This window comes from Lontra canadensis, unplaced genomic scaffold (genome assembly GCF_010015895.1).
Source record: "Lontra canadensis isolate GAN:19392208 unplaced genomic scaffold, GSC_riverotter_1.0 scaffold65, whole genome shotgun sequence".
Classification (NCBI taxonomy): domain Eukaryota; kingdom Metazoa; phylum Chordata; class Mammalia; order Carnivora; family Mustelidae; genus Lontra; species Lontra canadensis.
The window spans coordinates 1,266,155-1,282,336 of record NW_022631059.1 but is presented as its reverse complement, the minus strand read 5'-3'; the positions used below and the strand labels follow the sequence as shown (position 1 = coordinate 1,282,336).

The window sequence follows — 16,182 nt, the reverse complement described above, 5'->3', positions numbered from 1 at the left end:
CGCCTGGGGCGCTGCATTCTTGGGCTCTAGACGGACAGGGAGTGAAGGCAGCCGCTGCTACGGTGTCACACAGCCTTGTCGCCGCCCTAAACTCCTGCGGACTGCTCTCGTCCTCCATCCCTCCCGCAGGCCGGGCAAACTCTGGTCTCTGTACTGTCTCCACACAGTGTCCGGTGGCCCCACGCGGCATGTGCCGCTACACCCGCCACCATCACTCGCGCACGCGCTGAGGGTCCCTCCCTGTCTCCGAGTCCTGAGCGCGCACGTCTTTCTGGCCTGGGGGGTCTTCTGTTGTCCACGGAGACTGCGGTGTGTTTATCTGTCCCCGCAGGAGACAAGTTGCCCAGTTACGCGCCCGCGTACGTGTCTTTGTGCGGCAGGGGCCCTCGCTTAGGCGCATGGTGCTCTCAGTCCCAGGGCTCAGGAGTGACTCCTGTCCCCGAAACTCCGGATGTCGAGCTCCTAACCCCCAGGACCTCAGACCTTGTTTAGAAATAGGGTTGCTGCGGATGGGAATTCGTTATGGTGAGGTCTTTAGGGTAGACCCCAAACATGGCTGGTGTCCTTCCAAGAAGAGGACATTGGGATGCAGACATGCACACAGGGAGGGGGCTGGGCCCCAATGGAGACAGAGCGTGGGGGGCTCCTGCCGGCCAGAGAGGCCCGCAACCAGCAGAAGCTGGGAAAGCCTGGGACCCGCCCTTCAGAAGGAGCCAGCCCCACTGACAACGTCACTTTGGACTTCCGGCCTCTGGACCTGGAGGAGAGCCCACTGTGCTGGGGAAGCCCCACGTCTGTGGGGCCAGTTCTGGCAGCCCCATACACGGGACGCACTGGTGCTCACACTCCGTCTCCTCCAGTCCCGCAGCCCACGAGGTTGCCGCACTGTCGTCAGGGTGCAGCAGAGGACTCAGGCACAGGCGGCCCCCCAGCCCACGGCTTCTCTGCTCACCCCACTCACTGCTGGCTCCCGGCACCCACACTTCAGCCCCTGGGGACCTGGAGAAGTTTGCGCTCATGGAGCAGGAGGCTGACATTAGCCCCAAACAGTCACCCATCCGTGAGTCAGGAGCCCCCCGAGCAGACCCCGTGTCTCCTGGTGGTTTCAAGTGAAGGTGCTTGGACACATTTGCCCCGCAGCCCCGTGGCCCTGCAGCAGCCCAGAGCGGTCTGCAGCTGATGAGGCACCAGGAGTCATTTCTGCAGGAGAAGCGGCTTCTGCTCCCTCTTTCTTCCCACTGCTGTGTGGCCAGCTCTCTGAAACCCCATTCGTCAAAGCTGCAGGCTGAGGAGGGACCACAGCAAACAGAGGCCACGGCCAGCCCTGAAATGACCTTGGCCGCGGGAAATGCCCTTTGTGATGTCACAGTTAATTACTGCTGGGAGAAAGGCCAGTGCCCAGTGAGTGAGCCGTGCCGGTGGACCTGCTCCCTGGCGCTGGGCACAGGGGGCGGGGGTGGCAAGCACTGCATGGGGGGGGGCTTCAATCCTGGCGCCTTTGTGGGGCTGCGCTGAGGCTTAAAGTTCCTGCTCCAGGGGGCCCTGGGGAGGAGGGGAGTGCGGGGGCAGGGTCAGTTACCACTCCGGGGGGACACAGGCCCAGAAGTGCAGCAAAACCACCTCCCATGCCCACCCCCCTTCCCTGCGCAGTGAGGCCCTGCTATGCGTCGTAGTGGGCTCTGCTCCCAGACACCCACTGTCTCCTCCCAAAACCCCTGGGGTTGGGGGACCCTGTACCCTTAGAACAAAGTCAGCTCTTTCACCGGCCTGGCCCCCACGTGGCCCCCGCCCCGTCCTTGGCTCTCTCAGGGCTCCCTGCCTGTTTGCGGGTCTCCGCAGCCCTGGGCTATGCCCAAGCCAGGCCCCTCACCCCGCCAGGCACGCAGGGTCCTTGGATGCATTCTGCTGTGCCACAGACACAAACCCCAATTCACTAGGAGCTCAGGCTTTGCGGGACTCTTGGGCCACGACCCCGTACACGGGGTGCCCACCACAGCGCTATAACCCCACCACGGAGCCTGCCCAGGGAGGCTGGGGTCATCAGCAGTGCAGCATTAACAGCCCATGTGAGCTCCGTCAGACCGGGCGTGCAGAACACTGGGCACCCTTCATCCAGCAAAGGCTGCCAGCCCACAGCTCCTCCCGCCATACCTGCTTCAGCCCCACTGGGCTGGGTGCCATTGACCGGCGTTATTTTGACAGATGAGGAAACTGAGGCACGGAGTGGCTAAGTGGCCCAGGGACCCCCAGCAAGGAAAGGGCAGAGCCAGGGGCAGACGCCGGGGTTCTGAGCTGGCGACACATCCTCCTGTGGCTGCCCTGACCTCAGGCCCCCGGGCCTGGGCTTCTGGGCAGAAAGACCCTAACCCCCTGACTCAGGGCTGCCCACCCGGCCAGGCCTGGGGCTGGGGATGGATCGAAGTCCCTTGCACCACCCCCAATCCCCACGGCCTGGGAGGTGACCGGAGATGAGCTGCTAAACGAGGAAAAACCCTGGTTACTGGCAACAGAAACAACTTTAGCTTTCGCCTCTTGGCCAGAATCAATGCCAGGTCTGCAGGCAGCCCATCCCAGGCTCGGTGGTGCTCCGGAACCGGCTGGAGGGCCCAGCTGGGGGCTCGGGGAGGGGGGAGGGGGCTTGTCTGCAGGGTGTTGGCAGGGGGCCACGTGGAGCCCGGGAAACCAGGGGTCCGCCCCTGTTCTGCACCCCTTCCTGTGCCACTGTTTCTGTGCCTAAAACCAGCACCAGGCCACGTGCTCGTGACGTGCTGCTCATTGCTGAGTGCAAATGCCTGCATACAGCAGGTGCCCAATGGATGCTGGCTGTGCCCGTGGTGAGAGCCTTCCTTCCCGCCTGCCTGCGTTCGGCCCCCCTCTGCCCCGAGTCCGGGCACCTGGGTGGCTCTGAGGCCCGCCTTCCCCAGAGCCGTGCTGGGCTGCTGGCCTGTCCCCTTGGCTCTGCTCAGTGGACTTGGCCTCAACCTCTTGCTCCTTCTGTTCCGGAGACACCATAAGCAGCTGAAGGGCGCTGAGGGGGCCCAGGGAGGCCCTTGCGGCTGGGCTGAGCCCCTCAGCGGCCCTGCAAGGTGGGGACCGGGCTTCGAGTGGCCGCTCTGGGAAGGGGCCACCCCGACAGAGGTGGACATGGGCGGGGCACCAGCTGAGGTTTGGAGAGAACAGGTGGGGGTTCTGGACTCTCCCAGGAGGTGGAGGGGGCTCTTGAAATTACCCCACGAGTCCCGTGGGCCTCGCCCACTTCTGCCCAGACAGGGGGCTGGAAGGTTGGGATGAACACTTTCTCGATGGGAACGGGGGAACTTCTCTCTGGCCTGTGTGGGAGAGGCTGGGGCAGCCTGCTGTGAGCGCTGGAGGGCGAGGCCCCCACCACAGGAGAGAGGACCCCCGAGGACACCAGCATGCTCCCCGACACACGGGACGGAGGCTGCAGAGACAGAATGAGGCGAACTCCTACTGCCCGGCCAGAGTGGGGCCTTGCGACCACGGGCCACCGCCATCTTCTGGGTCCCTCCACGGGTCCAGGAACTCGGGGGGCTCGTCCCGAGCGGCTGTGGGGATGGATGCTTTCCACCACCAGCCTCAGCTCCCCGTTCCCTCACTCTCCTGGGAGCAGCGGGGGCCGCGTGGCCGCCGCGGTCACGGCCGTGTGGCAAGCTCCAAGACCAGCAGCAGCCCTCTCTGTTATTAGCTGATGCCATTTGGCGTTCAAGTTTGGGGCAAGGATGGTTTTTAAGCCGCTGTTCACTTTGTGACCGAGCTCGGTCTTGGGAGACAGATATATTTTCAAGGGGCATTTCTGACACATTTATTGGTGGAGCTAATTAAAAAGCCCGACCTGGTCTTGGCGGGGGCGTCATTGCCGTATTTAATTACACCTCCAGAAATCACAGCCAGTGATGGGAAATTGCTGGAGAAGGGGTGGCTTCTGGTGGGTGGGGGAGGGGAGAATCCCAACCCCCCCAGGGGGAGTGGCCCGGCCCCATGGAGCAGGGAATCCCCCTCCACACCCTCCAGGCTATTGCGCTGAGCGAGGACTCAGTGGGGCTCCAGTCCTGGCCCCCAGGGTTTTGTGAGGTCAGGCCCCAGGGCAGGGGTCTGGGGCAGAAGGTGTGGAGGAGGGAAAAGCCCCCAGTCTCGAGGAGCTGGAGTCTGAGGCACCCCCAACCCCTCGTGGGCCGTGTGAACGTGTACTTCTCGGGGCGGGGGCTGTCCTGGGTGCATCGGGGCCCAGCCCTGGGTGGTCCGGCGCAAGGCTGCAGCGAGTGGGGTGGTGAGGGCCTGGGGGGATGGGCCCCTGGAGGCTTGGACCATGAGCCCGCTGCCTTCCTGGTGGCCGATGGCATCCAAGCTGCATACCTTCCCGAGGGCTGTCCTAGTGCTGGCTGGACCTTCACAGCTAGGTCACCGCCCCAGACACAGGAAGGGCGCGTGGGAACCCTCCTCTGCTTCCAGGGAAAGTCGAGGCCAGGGGAGGAGGGGTGGTGCGGTTGGGCATAAGTGGCGGGCACCTGCCCCCATTGGCCCAAAGGGGCAAGGGACTCCAACAGCCCCTCCCCACCCCCGGAGCCCCTCCCAACATCCGACTCAACTTGGCTCCTTGGAAAAGGCTATTCTTGGGTCCACGCAACAGCTGTCGCGCGCGGGGCTCTGCACTGATGTCAGCCTCCCAAAGTGTCCGGGTCTGGTGCTGAGGCCGCCTCCAGACCTGGCTGGACAGATGCCCTCCGAGCTTGCTGAGCGCTGGGTCGTCCTGGCCTGGCTCTGTGGGGAGGGCTCCAAGCGGCAGCTGGCAGTCTGCGTCCTGATGCTCAGGCCTCACCGGGGACTAGGGCGGGCCTGAGTCTGTGGGGATGGATATCGCCTCCTCCAGGAAGCCTTCCTTCCTCCCACCTCATCCTGTTACCATGTCATTGCTGGTTCAAAGCTGGGCTCTCCAGGGGAGGCCTGGGCTGTGTCTGAGCTGGTGTTTGGGTCCAATTCTACACCACGCCGTGTGCTAGGTCCCTTCTCCAAGAGCTGGCATGGTGGCCACCTGATTCACAGAGGAGAGGCTGAGTCCTGAGAGGCTGGGTGCCTCGTCCCAGCACCCAGGAGAGCAGGCGCCCAGCGCAGGCTCAGCAAAGGTCTCCCGAATGAGTAAATGAATGTGCACCCCACCTCTATCTGTATGACAGGAGAACAGAGGACCCCTCCAAAGGGGGGTGCTTCTGGGAGCCCCTCGTTCCCAGGGAGGGGCCAGGGTCCAAGGGGGCACAGCTCACAGCCTGGGGCCATTCTCATGTCCACAGCTTTGGTTCTGAGGGGCCAGAACCCTTCCCAGAGCTGTGCCTGATCACCCCCCCCCATTGTCCCCAGTCCCTTTCCCTGTCTCTTGAGCCCAGGCCTTACCCCCACCCCCTGCCCCCGTGCCCCAGCCCCTGTCAAGAAAGGAGCCCTTGGGCCTGGGGGCTGCTGGCACAGCTGATAGTTACTGAAAGCCTGGGAAGGAACTGAAACGGAGGCCAGCATGGAGGCAGAGGGGTCATGATGGACAGAAGGAAATTTCTATTTTTTGGCATTCAGCTGCCTCCGCAGTGACATAATCAGGAGGTTTTTACTGACCGGGCAATAAAACAGCTCACGGTGGCAGACACACATCCTTCAGCAGAGCTGGCCGCGGGCCCCACGGCCTTGGCGAAGGTCACTCCTGGGGCTCAGAGAGGCTGCCTCAGGGCTGCTGGCCCCCAGAGGCTCAGCCCCAAACACGGGCCAGCCCAGGGGGTGAGGGGGCTGCAGTCAGTCCCGGACACAGTTGATGCAGACCCGCAGCTTGATGCGGGTGAGCCCCTGGCCCCTCCCACACGCCCTGCTCCTGGGAGCTGACCCTGACCATCCCTCCGGCTCTGCCAGGGGTGCCCGTCAGGCAGTGGCTGGAGCACCAGCTGGCAATCTCACCTCCTCAAATCCAGCGGAGGTTAGCTTAGTGGGGGAAGGGGTGTCGTGAGGGCAAGGGTATTTGGTGAGTGGAGAGGCGGTGGGACAGCACAGTGGACTGCACAGGCTTCAAGGAAGGGGGCACTGGAGTCGGACCGGGGTCCTCATGCCTACCTTGAACAGAGGCACCAACGGCTGAGACCCCCGGCTTTGCTGTGCGGGGACAGGATCTCACTGCTGCCCAGAGCAAGCAGCCAGAAGCAGGATGTGCCTCACCCACCATCTCAATCCTGAAAAAGCCAGGATCACGTGACTCATGGGGTTTCTGCGCTCAGGGGTCAGGGGCCCTGCAGCCATCACAGTGGGGCCCGAGCTCAGAATCCTCTTCCACCCGCAGGAAGCTGACAGCCCCAGGAAGAGCATGGTGGAGGGGAGGGGAACTGATGCCCAGGTTGCGTCCCAGTTTTCCATGCTGTGTAACAAACTGACACACACTTAGCACCTGGGAAGCCCACTCACATGGCACCTGAGGTTCTGTGGCTCAGAAGTCCGAACAGTGTGGCTGGCTTCTCTGCTCGGGGTCCCTGGGCTGGAATCAAGTGTAGCTGGGGCTGGGTTCCTTTTGAGGCTCGTTCTGGTTCTCAGCAGGACTAAGTTCCTTGTGGTTGTAGGACTGAGGTCCCAGCTGTCTGACTGTGGGCCGGGGCCACCCAAACATCCTTGCCACGTGGCCCTAAAAGGTAGGCCACAACCTGGTTATTGGCCTCCTTCTTTGAGACCAGCTGGATAGAGTCTTTCTGATGCTTTCCCTTTTAAAGAGCTCACCTGATTAGGCCAGGCCCACCCAGCAGATTACGCCTATTGGTTAACTTGCCATTGACTGATTGGTGCCCTGATCTCTGGAGTGATTTTCCAGCACCTTTCCCAGCCCTGCTTTGCTCCAGGAGAGGGGACGGTAGGGTGTGTACTAGAGATGATAGGGTAGAGGTTTTGCTTCCTACAAGCTTGGTGAAAAGTAGAGGACGCTGAGCCCTGCATCCCCAGGAGGGACGGCTGTCCAGGGAATTGCCTAAGACCCTGCGCTAGTGGAGATGGAAGGTCCCCAGGGGCCACCCTAGGGGGCCTCTTGGGCTTTGCTGCCCTCTGACCCCAGAAGAGGTTCCCAGGATGCTGGATTCTTAGCCCAAGTTAGTGGCAGAGCTTGGCGGGAACCTTCACCTGGAGCTGGCCGGCCCTGGATCCGGGGGTATGCAGTGTCTCAGGCCTGCTTTGCCTCTTAAAGATACTTGAGGACTCAGGTTCAATAATTTATCAGGTCACATCATAAATTCAAGGAATATCTCCAAGGTTTTGAGAACCCGAATTTGACTTCCTCTGGAGTTTTACAATCAGGCAAAGCCATCCATCAGGGCTGAGCAGAGATCCATTTGTTAAATGGGACAGCTCCCTTCAGGGCAGGTTGGCTCTCAATGTCCACAAACCCACTCTCAGGAAAATCCGTGCTGTCAAGAAGGCAAACGTCCTCCAGGGATCCCAGAGTGTGGTCACCCCCAGGACTGGGGCTTCTGTTGCTGGCTGCTTAGAAACTTGGGGCAGAGGAAAGTGAGGGGGGCCCCAAGGGGAAGGGAGAGCAGGATTCCACAGACAGAAGCCCGGGCCAGACTTGGCTTGACCACAGTGTGCTTATCATGTCCACGTTTAAGCCTGACCATGGGAGGTATGAGGGGTTGCCCTAGGCCTCCTGCCCCTAGAAGCATGGAGGGTTAGATCATGAAGTAACAGCAGGGTCCTCCCCTCCCAAGAAGACCTGCCCATGGGGCTAGGATATACCCACTGCCCTCCCCAAAATTAATGAGAAGCAGACGTGGGAGCTGGGCCTAGAGGGAGTAGGGGTGGGACAGCTTCTCAGTAGGCAAGCCAAGGCCCACACACCCTCACCCTCACCACCATCATCATCACCACCACCATCATCACCACCACCATCATCATCACCACCACCATCACCACCATCATTGTGACCACCATCACCACCACCACCACCACCATCATCATGACCACCATCTTCACCATCACTGTCACTGTCACCATCACTGGAGCTCTGTTACCCTCATCACCATCGTCACCACCACCTTCCTCATCACTGTCATCATCCCCATCGCCATGTTGCGGTATGGCCACTGTTACCACCTCTCTTTGAGGAGGGGAAGATGCTTCTGGGGCAGCAGAAGCATCCAGCTACCAGCACAGAAGTCCAGAGCAGATGACCTCCAGTGAGTCCCAGATCCAATCCTGGTACTTCCTTCCGGCATTGACAGCCAGGGGCGCCTGCTTATGCTCACTGGGGCGGGCGGATCCCCTCAAGATCGGTGCCGTCACAACCTGGCAAAGCCCGTGGGGTTCAGGCCCCGCAGGGGGTGTGGGAGCGAGGCTGCGGGGAGGTCACGCTGCAAAGCAGACTCCGAGTAGGGGCAGGAACTGCGCGTGGCGTCCCCATGGGCGGCTGGCACACCTTCCCCATGGCTGTGGGGGCCCGGCCACCCTCTCGGAGGACACAGGCCCCTCCGCACGGCATTTCCCCACCATGCTGTGACATTTATAAATGTTACATGCAGGGAACCAGAAAACCCATCCCAAATTAAACAAAACCCCAGTGAGCACCTGCGTGGGCCCCGAGAGGAGCCGTCCTGGCGGCGACGCTTTCATCCACCCCACAATGGGATTCCGAGCCTGCGCCTTGGCAGCCGTCCAGTTCCTTACTCCAAATGGGTTTGGCACTTTTCTTTTTTTTTTTTTTAAGAGCACCTTTATAACAATCTCGGAATGAATATTTATAGGGCAAGAACGAGGGAACCAGCTAATTGTGGCTGAGATGCTGTTGGATCAACACCCCTCGGATCCCAAAGGACAGCATGCGCCCGAGAGAAAGCTGCGCCCTTCATCCCGGGGGTCTGAGCTGTGGAGGAGGCTGGGGGAGGCTCCTAATAATGTGACCAGCCTGCTGTGGCTGGTCAGCGGCCACCAGGGGCTCTGGGGACGCTCTCAGGAAAGGCCCTTTGTGTCTTTTCCCGCAGCCTGTCCTCGGGGGCCGAGTGGCCTGCCTGCACAGGGCAGTGGCCAAGAGTCAGGGCCCCCGCACCCAGGGGCACCCATCAGGGGCAGCTTGAGCTGTGTAGCACAGGGGGGCCTGGGGTCCACTGTGGAAAGGAGCCATCCTCGGAGGCTCCCCTCCACCCCCTTCCACTGAGCCCCAGTGAGGCCGGCAGGCACCACCCCTGCATTTGCCAGAGTGGGGCGGGAAGGGACGGGTGGGCAGTGTGGGCCTGTCCGCTGTCTGCGTCTTGAAGACGGCAAAGCAGGTCCTCCTTTTGTGCAGAGCAGGGAGCTCTGCATGGCTCAGAAGAGAAAGGAGGGACGACACATGGCGAGACAGGCCAGACCAGGGGCTTCCTGCTGATTCTTCTCTGTGTCCCCTCAGAGCTGGGCCGTCTTTCCGGGCGCCCAGCAGAGTGCAGCCAGCCCATGGAGCTCCCCCGGAGCTGGGACACTGACTGAGTCCCCTGCTTGCTGTCGTGGTTGGGTGACTGCACACCCAGTCATCTAGGCTTCTTCCTGGCCCAGGGGGCCCTCCACCAGGGCCCTCCTGCATGTGGCTGACCCCCACTTACCTCAGCCCCCTGGCCACCAAGGCCACATCCATCCTACTCTATGTGTCCCCAAACTCCTGGGAGAGTGGCCAGGCTGCGACCAGGTCCCCCACGCTCTCAGGGGCATCTGAAGAGTGTCTGGGATCCCGAGTAATGACCATGATGGCGTGGGGCCCACAGCAGGGGTCTACAGAGCAGTGGGGGGCCCATCACCAGGGGGCAGGCCATCCCCCAGCTCTGTTGGGTGACACGGCCTGTGGGCAGAGGTATGACCCTCCAGGCTAAAGCTTCCTCTAAGGGCTGCACCCTTGCAGAGCCGGGATAACTTTCTGCTGTGGGTACATTTTCGCATTTAAATGCAGCCAGACATGGCCCTGAAACTCCACTCGCCAACCCACCCCTGTGCCCAGGGGTTTGTGGTCAGGGCTTCGTGCTCCCTGGAAGTGGGACTCTGTCTCTCGGGCCAGAAGACACTTCTGTGGGGCGGTCTGGGCGCATCTGCGGGGAGGGCCTCGGCTGCAGGGGGACATCCTGGCTCCCGTGAGTCTCCTCGGCATCCGGCGTCCCAGGGGAGTGCAGGCAAGTCCCCCACAGCGGGGAGACTTCAGGACGTGGCTCAGCCCCTGTCACCGCAGCACACACGTACAGGGGCAGAGAATGGGGGGACGGAGGAGGAAGATGTCGGGGCGTTGACCCCGCAGGGTCTCAGGCTCAGAGCCCAGGGGAGGGGACTGGCCTGGGACCCCAGCACGCCTCCCGTCCTGCAGCTCCCTGTTGGCAGGGGCTCCTCCTGGGGCAGGTCCGAGGCCGCCTGCACACCCTCCAGGGAGGCCCCCAGGGAGCCCCGTGGGCCCCGCAGCCGACCCCGTCGCTGTGACGGTAAAGCTGTCCCCATTCTGCAAACAGGCTGCTCCGCTGACGTCACGGCAATGAAATGCGACTTTCTCTACGGACCGCCAGGGAGGTTTTCCCGTTTTCCCACTGCCATTATGGCAACGTGCGCACGTTTGTTTTGCTGTGTGTGCACGTGTGGGTGTGCACACGCGCGTGTGTGCATACCTGGGTGCACATGTGTGTGTGCCTGCTGGAGCGCTGAGGCCTGGCCCAGCCCAGGGACCCCACGGTCTGACGCACGCCTGGCTGGCGTGGACAGGTCCGTCCACGGGAAGCTGCTGGAAGCGGGACGGGCTGTCCTCTGGGCGCCTCCCCTTGCCCCAGGGCTGGCTGAGCCCTTTCCAGGCTGCCCACAGCCTCCCCAGCCCGGTGGTCTTCCTGACCTGCGGCCGCCGGCCCTGGCGTCCTGGAGCACCGCGTGGGCGTCTCTGGGGGGGGCGCCCCACGACTGCCTCCAGCTTGCTCGTCCTCCGTGCTGGCTCCGTCCCCGCCCAGGCCTGGGAGCGTCCCCCGGACAGAAGGGTGCGGGCCCTGGGCTTGCCGCGGCCGTGAGGACACACAGCCACACGCCGCGGTTGAAACAACACTCTTCGTTCTCACCCAGGAGGAGTGTTGGGAGACGAGCGTTGGGTCATGTCAGCGGCTGGGCTCTCCACGCGCGCGGGAACCCAGGGGGAGCGGGAGCTCAACGCTCACGGCCCTAGGGCCGTGCCCAGGGTGTGGGGTCAGCGGGGAGACGGGGTGTGACAGATCCTCGGCCCCACGTAGCTTTGCTGTGTTTTTATTGAGGGAAAGTCACCTGACAGGACCGTCCAGGGAACAACTCAGTGGTATTTAGCACGTCCGGCGTTGTGAGGTGACTACCTCTCTCATTCCAGAACATTCTACCTCCCGCCCCCAAGGAGGCCGGCCTCCGTGAGGGGTCCAGTCCGCATCCCCTCCAGCGGCCCTGGAAGCCTCTCTGTGCGGTGCGCAGTCTGTTCTGGATGCCTCGTGGGCAAGGCGTCGCAGCGCCCAGGGCCTTGGGCCGGCTTCTGGCGTCTTCTTGCTGCTTCCACGCTGCAGGCCACACCACAGGTCCGTTTCCCCTCTGTGGTCGGGTTTCTCTGTCCGCAGACAGGTGTCTGCGCGGTCCCCTCCCTCAGCCCCAGTCCTCAGGGGTGCGTGAGTGTGACAGGCCTTTGGTTTCTCGGCGCTCCTGCCTGGCGTGGGATCGGGGTTTGCTGGTGTCGCTGCGGGAGGAGCTACAGACCCTTTTCCACGGCTGCTGAGTCCCAGTTCACGCCCCAGCTCCCGATTTCACATCTTCCCCAACACTTGTTATTTTCCGGTTTTGGGCTTTTGTGTTTTTAACAGCCGTCCCGGCCGGCGGGGGTGAGATGGCTTCTCACCGTGATTGTGGCCTGCCCTTCCCTGACGACGGCTCCTGGGGTCGTTGGGGTGATGTCTGTCCAGTCCCCTGCCCATGGTTGTGGCACTGGAGCTGGGGTGGTCTGGACGACTGTCGACGATGGTCTGAAGGTACAACCAAATTTTAAAAATAAAACCTAAGTTTTGTTTTTTTAAAGATCCGTGGAGGAGTGAAGTAACCAAGAGACTATTCTTGTTGTCTGCGAGGCGCTGTGGAGAGGGGAGCCCAGGCAGGGTAGGGGGAGCCCCCACCTCTGACTGAGGCCAGGCCCCCTGAGGGCGCTGGCCCTGCCTTGTCCTTGCCCCTCCAAACAAGACCCCAGCCTCACCCCATCCCCAACACTGAACATACATGAACGTCATTCAGGCCGTGCCCTCCCCCCGCCCCATCCCGCCACGGGCCGCCCACGACCTCAGCAGCCTCGTGGCCGACCCGCCGGCCGGTGCGTTGAAAGACTGACTCTTTTGTTCCTTCAGTGGCTCCTCTGCATGAAGACGGGAAGGTGGGGGTTAGAATGATCTCGTGTGGGGGCTTTTCCTGAACTAAGCCCACAGCATGGGCCGCTCCCATCCCCACCCCCCATGGGGGCTTCCGTCAGCACCCATGGGCCACGGCCCCACCTGACAGACGGAGACGCTGAGCCTTCGAGAGTCGGGGAGCCGCCCCTCCCTGCCCTGTGGCCTCTCCTGCACCCCAAGGGTCACTTGGTGGGGCCTTCCCAGGGGCTGCAGGCCTCTCTCTTCGGGCTGGAGGATGTGGTGGGAGGCATGTGAGGCCTGCCCCCGCCGTCCCCCCCAGCCCGGCCCCCAGGGATGGCGCTCCAGGAAAAGCTCTCAGTCAGAAGCCACTGCTCCCGGGGGCGCTCCTGGCTCCATTACTGTCCTCGAGCTTCCAGGAAACCACCAAGCTCGGTGACCGCCCCACCCTCTCCTCTGCTTCAGGGACGAGAGGGCCTGTGGCCCAGAAACCACACTGCCCTCTGCCCCGAGCACCCGAGACCCCTTGCCAGGGGTTGACCTCCGCCCCCAGCTGACTCCTGGGACCCCCTCTGGGTTCTGCCACCATCTCTGAGCAGGGACGTCCTTCCTCATGCCCAGCGAGGGCATCAGCTAGGCCTTTCCATTAGGGCGGTGCCCCCTGCCCCCCACAGCCTCTCCCCTGCAACACACCCCTTCTCACGCCCGGGAGAAGCACCCCATCCTCCGGGAGTCTACTCCCCTGACCTCCCTCCTGTGTATCCACCTCTGCTAGGTTAGCAGTGCTGGTAGGCAGGCTCTGCCAGGCCGGCCGGAGCCCCAAGGCCTCTCCCCTCTGCTTCGTGGCCCCGTGGGTCCAAGCCGTGGCCACAGGGGCCCAGCCAGCTCAACCCTCACCCGGTGGCATCCCACCACCCCTGGCCTGGCCGCCCTTGCTGCCGTGCTGTGGCCTCCATGCTGTCCCTGGCCCTGCCAGGCCTGGCTGTTCCTCTGGGCCCCACAGAAGCCTCCCTGACCTCTGACCTGCCCCGCCAGCCAGGCCCCGGGCTTCCCTTTCCCGACTTTTCCTTCTGGAGCTCTTCCCCGTGCAGCGGCACGAGCAGCCCCACTTCTCTGATTCTGCGCGGCCTGCACGGCGGCAGCGGCTGGGACGTGGCTACGGACACTGACGTGATCAAATCAAACCCAGGTTTGGGGCTGCGGTCACAGGCGTCCCTCCAGAGACCTCGGCAGCCATGCACGCTAGGCGGCCTGGCTGGTAAGGGCCACGCAGGTGCCCACGCCGGAGTCTTTCACTGGCTGGTGCCTGGCCTGAGTCCGTAGCCCCGGCAGGTGCGAGCCCGCTCCCGTGGCACTGCCGGTGAACAGACCGGGGAGGCGGGCCGTCGGGGCCGGATTCAGCCTCGCACAAGAAGAGGCATCACGTCACTGGCCACCTTGCTGAGGACGCCCGGGAGGAGCACCCGGGGGTGGGGAGGTGCTTGGCCACCTTCCCTGTCCCTCCGACACTTGGCAGTCTCCCCGGGGCGGGGTTCCATCAGTATCCAGGGCAGGGGACCATGGGTCTGTCTTGACTGTCCTGGCAAGGGGCTCTGGAGGACAGCAGGGCCCCAGGCTGCGTCCACACAGGCGGCCATTGCCCAGCACGTCCCCACCCCAGGACCTCGGGCGAGTCTGCTGCCTCTGAGCGTCTGCTCCTCATGTAGCGGGGACAGTAGGAGGCCCACCTCTTAGTGATGATTTGAAGGTCAGCACATCGTCACCCAGAAGCTTCCAGAACACCCAGAAATGCTGGCGTTGTGGACAAATGAACAGAGTGCTCTGTCCTCTGGCTTCGTCCTTGCGGCTTCCAGGACCACCGAGGACTGGCCACGCAACCAGCACTTCTCCTGGAGAGCGGCGGCCGTGGGCCCCAGCCTTGCCCGTGAGAGCCAGGCGGCCGTCTGGAGGGTGGTCAACCTGGCGATCTGCGAGGGCTCCACACTCCCTCCCGCCCCCGCTGCGTGGAGCACGTCACAGGAGCCCCCTAGGGACAGGCCACATGCCCACCGCCCCAGCCCGCCCACCTGCAGACCAGCCAAGGGTCCCTGTGTGCCCTGACCCCCTTACCCAGACTCTGCGAGCCCCTCCCCCACCCCTGCCCATGGAGGGGACGGGGTAGAGCAGACCCTCCCTTACGGTCAAGGGCCAAGTGTCTGGTTTCAGGGAAAGCACTTGGACCGTGCAGCTTGAAACCTCATGGGGTCCCCACCTCCCTTGGGTAAACCCAGGACCCCTCAGCTGGGCCCCGGGGGCCTGTGAGCAGGGTCTGACTATCTCTCACCAGTGTTCCCACTTTGGCCTCCCAGACCCTCGGACCTTCCCAGGAGCGCTTGCCCCACACGCTGGGGCCCCTGCCAGCCGGTCATTCCACCCTCCCCTCCCCTGCCCCTCACGGGGATCCACCAAGGCCCTCCCCGTGGCACCCCGCACCCCGGATCCTGCAGCTCTGGGCGGGGGGCTCGGGCACGTGGGAGCCTGCTCTGAGAGGCAGAGACACCCCTTCCCCGCACCAGCAGCTGGAGGTGTGTGGGGATTCCTGAACCGGCTTTCTGGAACAATAGGGCATCTAGCTGCTCACACTCTAGCGGCCGGGACTGCACAGACAGTAAGCTAGGGGTGCCCCTGCCTCCCCAGGGGAGCCTGCCCCTGGCCTGGGAAGTGGGCCCGCCCTGCCATTGTAGTGCCCCACCCTGCATCCCAGGGTCCCCACGCGGCTCACACAGGGCTGGGGGACGTTGGCCTCTGCGCCCCGGCCACGTGAGGACAGGCCCCTGCAGGCTGTGCCTAGCACATACCCATGACATCACTGCAGCGTGACCCCAGGCCGGGGGCACTCGGAGTGGAGCCCGTGTGAGCACTGGGGTCTCCCGCTCACGCATGCCCCCTGGTTGCAGGCCTGGGGTAGACTGTGGCAAGCCTGGGGCCCTGGCTTGTTGTCCAAGGTGACCTGCAGTCCTCATTCCTCAGAGCTGGCTTGGGAGTCTCTGGAAAGAGCAGTGACTCTGTCGTCACCTCGTCACCTCGTCTGGGCCCCCATTCTGGGCAGAAGCGCACAGAGCCGGGTACTAGGTGGCCTGGGGTGGGCCCAGTCCCTGGAGGCCAAGAACAGGGAGGAGGCGGCCGGCCTCCCTGACCCGGCCAGAGCCCTGGGGGCTGCCTGGGTCTCCCCAGGGCACCCCTAGGAACAGGCTGTTTGGCCTGGGAGGGCTGCTGCCCGGAGGCGCCTCTGTCCTGGGCTGGGCTAAAAATAGCAGGGGGGATGGCAGGGCAGGGACAGCGGCGGGAGGCCCGCGGGGAGGGGCCGGAGGGGGCGAGGACAGCCGCCCAGGCCCGGACCGCCGTCAATGGCGCTGGCGCACCCACCCTGCTCCCGGTGGCCGGCCAGCCGAGGCCCAGCTGACACGCTATTTTTTCCCCTGCTTGACTAAATATGGTCAGGGAGCACAGCCCGAGGGGGCCCCTTGGCCGGGCCGCGTGTTTGGGATGCTTGGCCGGGTATATAAGGACTGCAAAGGTGAGGCCGGCTCCTGACCCGAGGGGGGCCCCCACGCCGGCTGCGGCCCCTGGGTCGGCCCTCCCCTCCCCGCCCCTCCCCTCCCCCGCCCGCGCGAGCCTCCCAGATGGGCTGTGTGCATGTGTGAGCCCGCACACCCGCGGGACCGTCCCCTTTTGTTCCATCCTGACCTCTACCTTGCACTGACCCGGCTGGGGGTGCGGGAGCGGCTGCAGGCACGGCCCAGAGCAGGGAGGGGCTCGAGGTGCACGGGCTCGAGGTAGCTTCTCC

The 16,182-nt window shown here is 63.6% G+C and overlaps 1 pseudogene; it reads left to right on the top strand.

Moving 5' to 3' along the window:
* Nucleotides 1–594: 594 nt before the first annotated feature.
* Nucleotides 595–11,740, top strand: LOC116880007 (annotated as a pseudogene).
* Nucleotides 11,741–16,182: the final 4,442 nt, after the last annotated feature.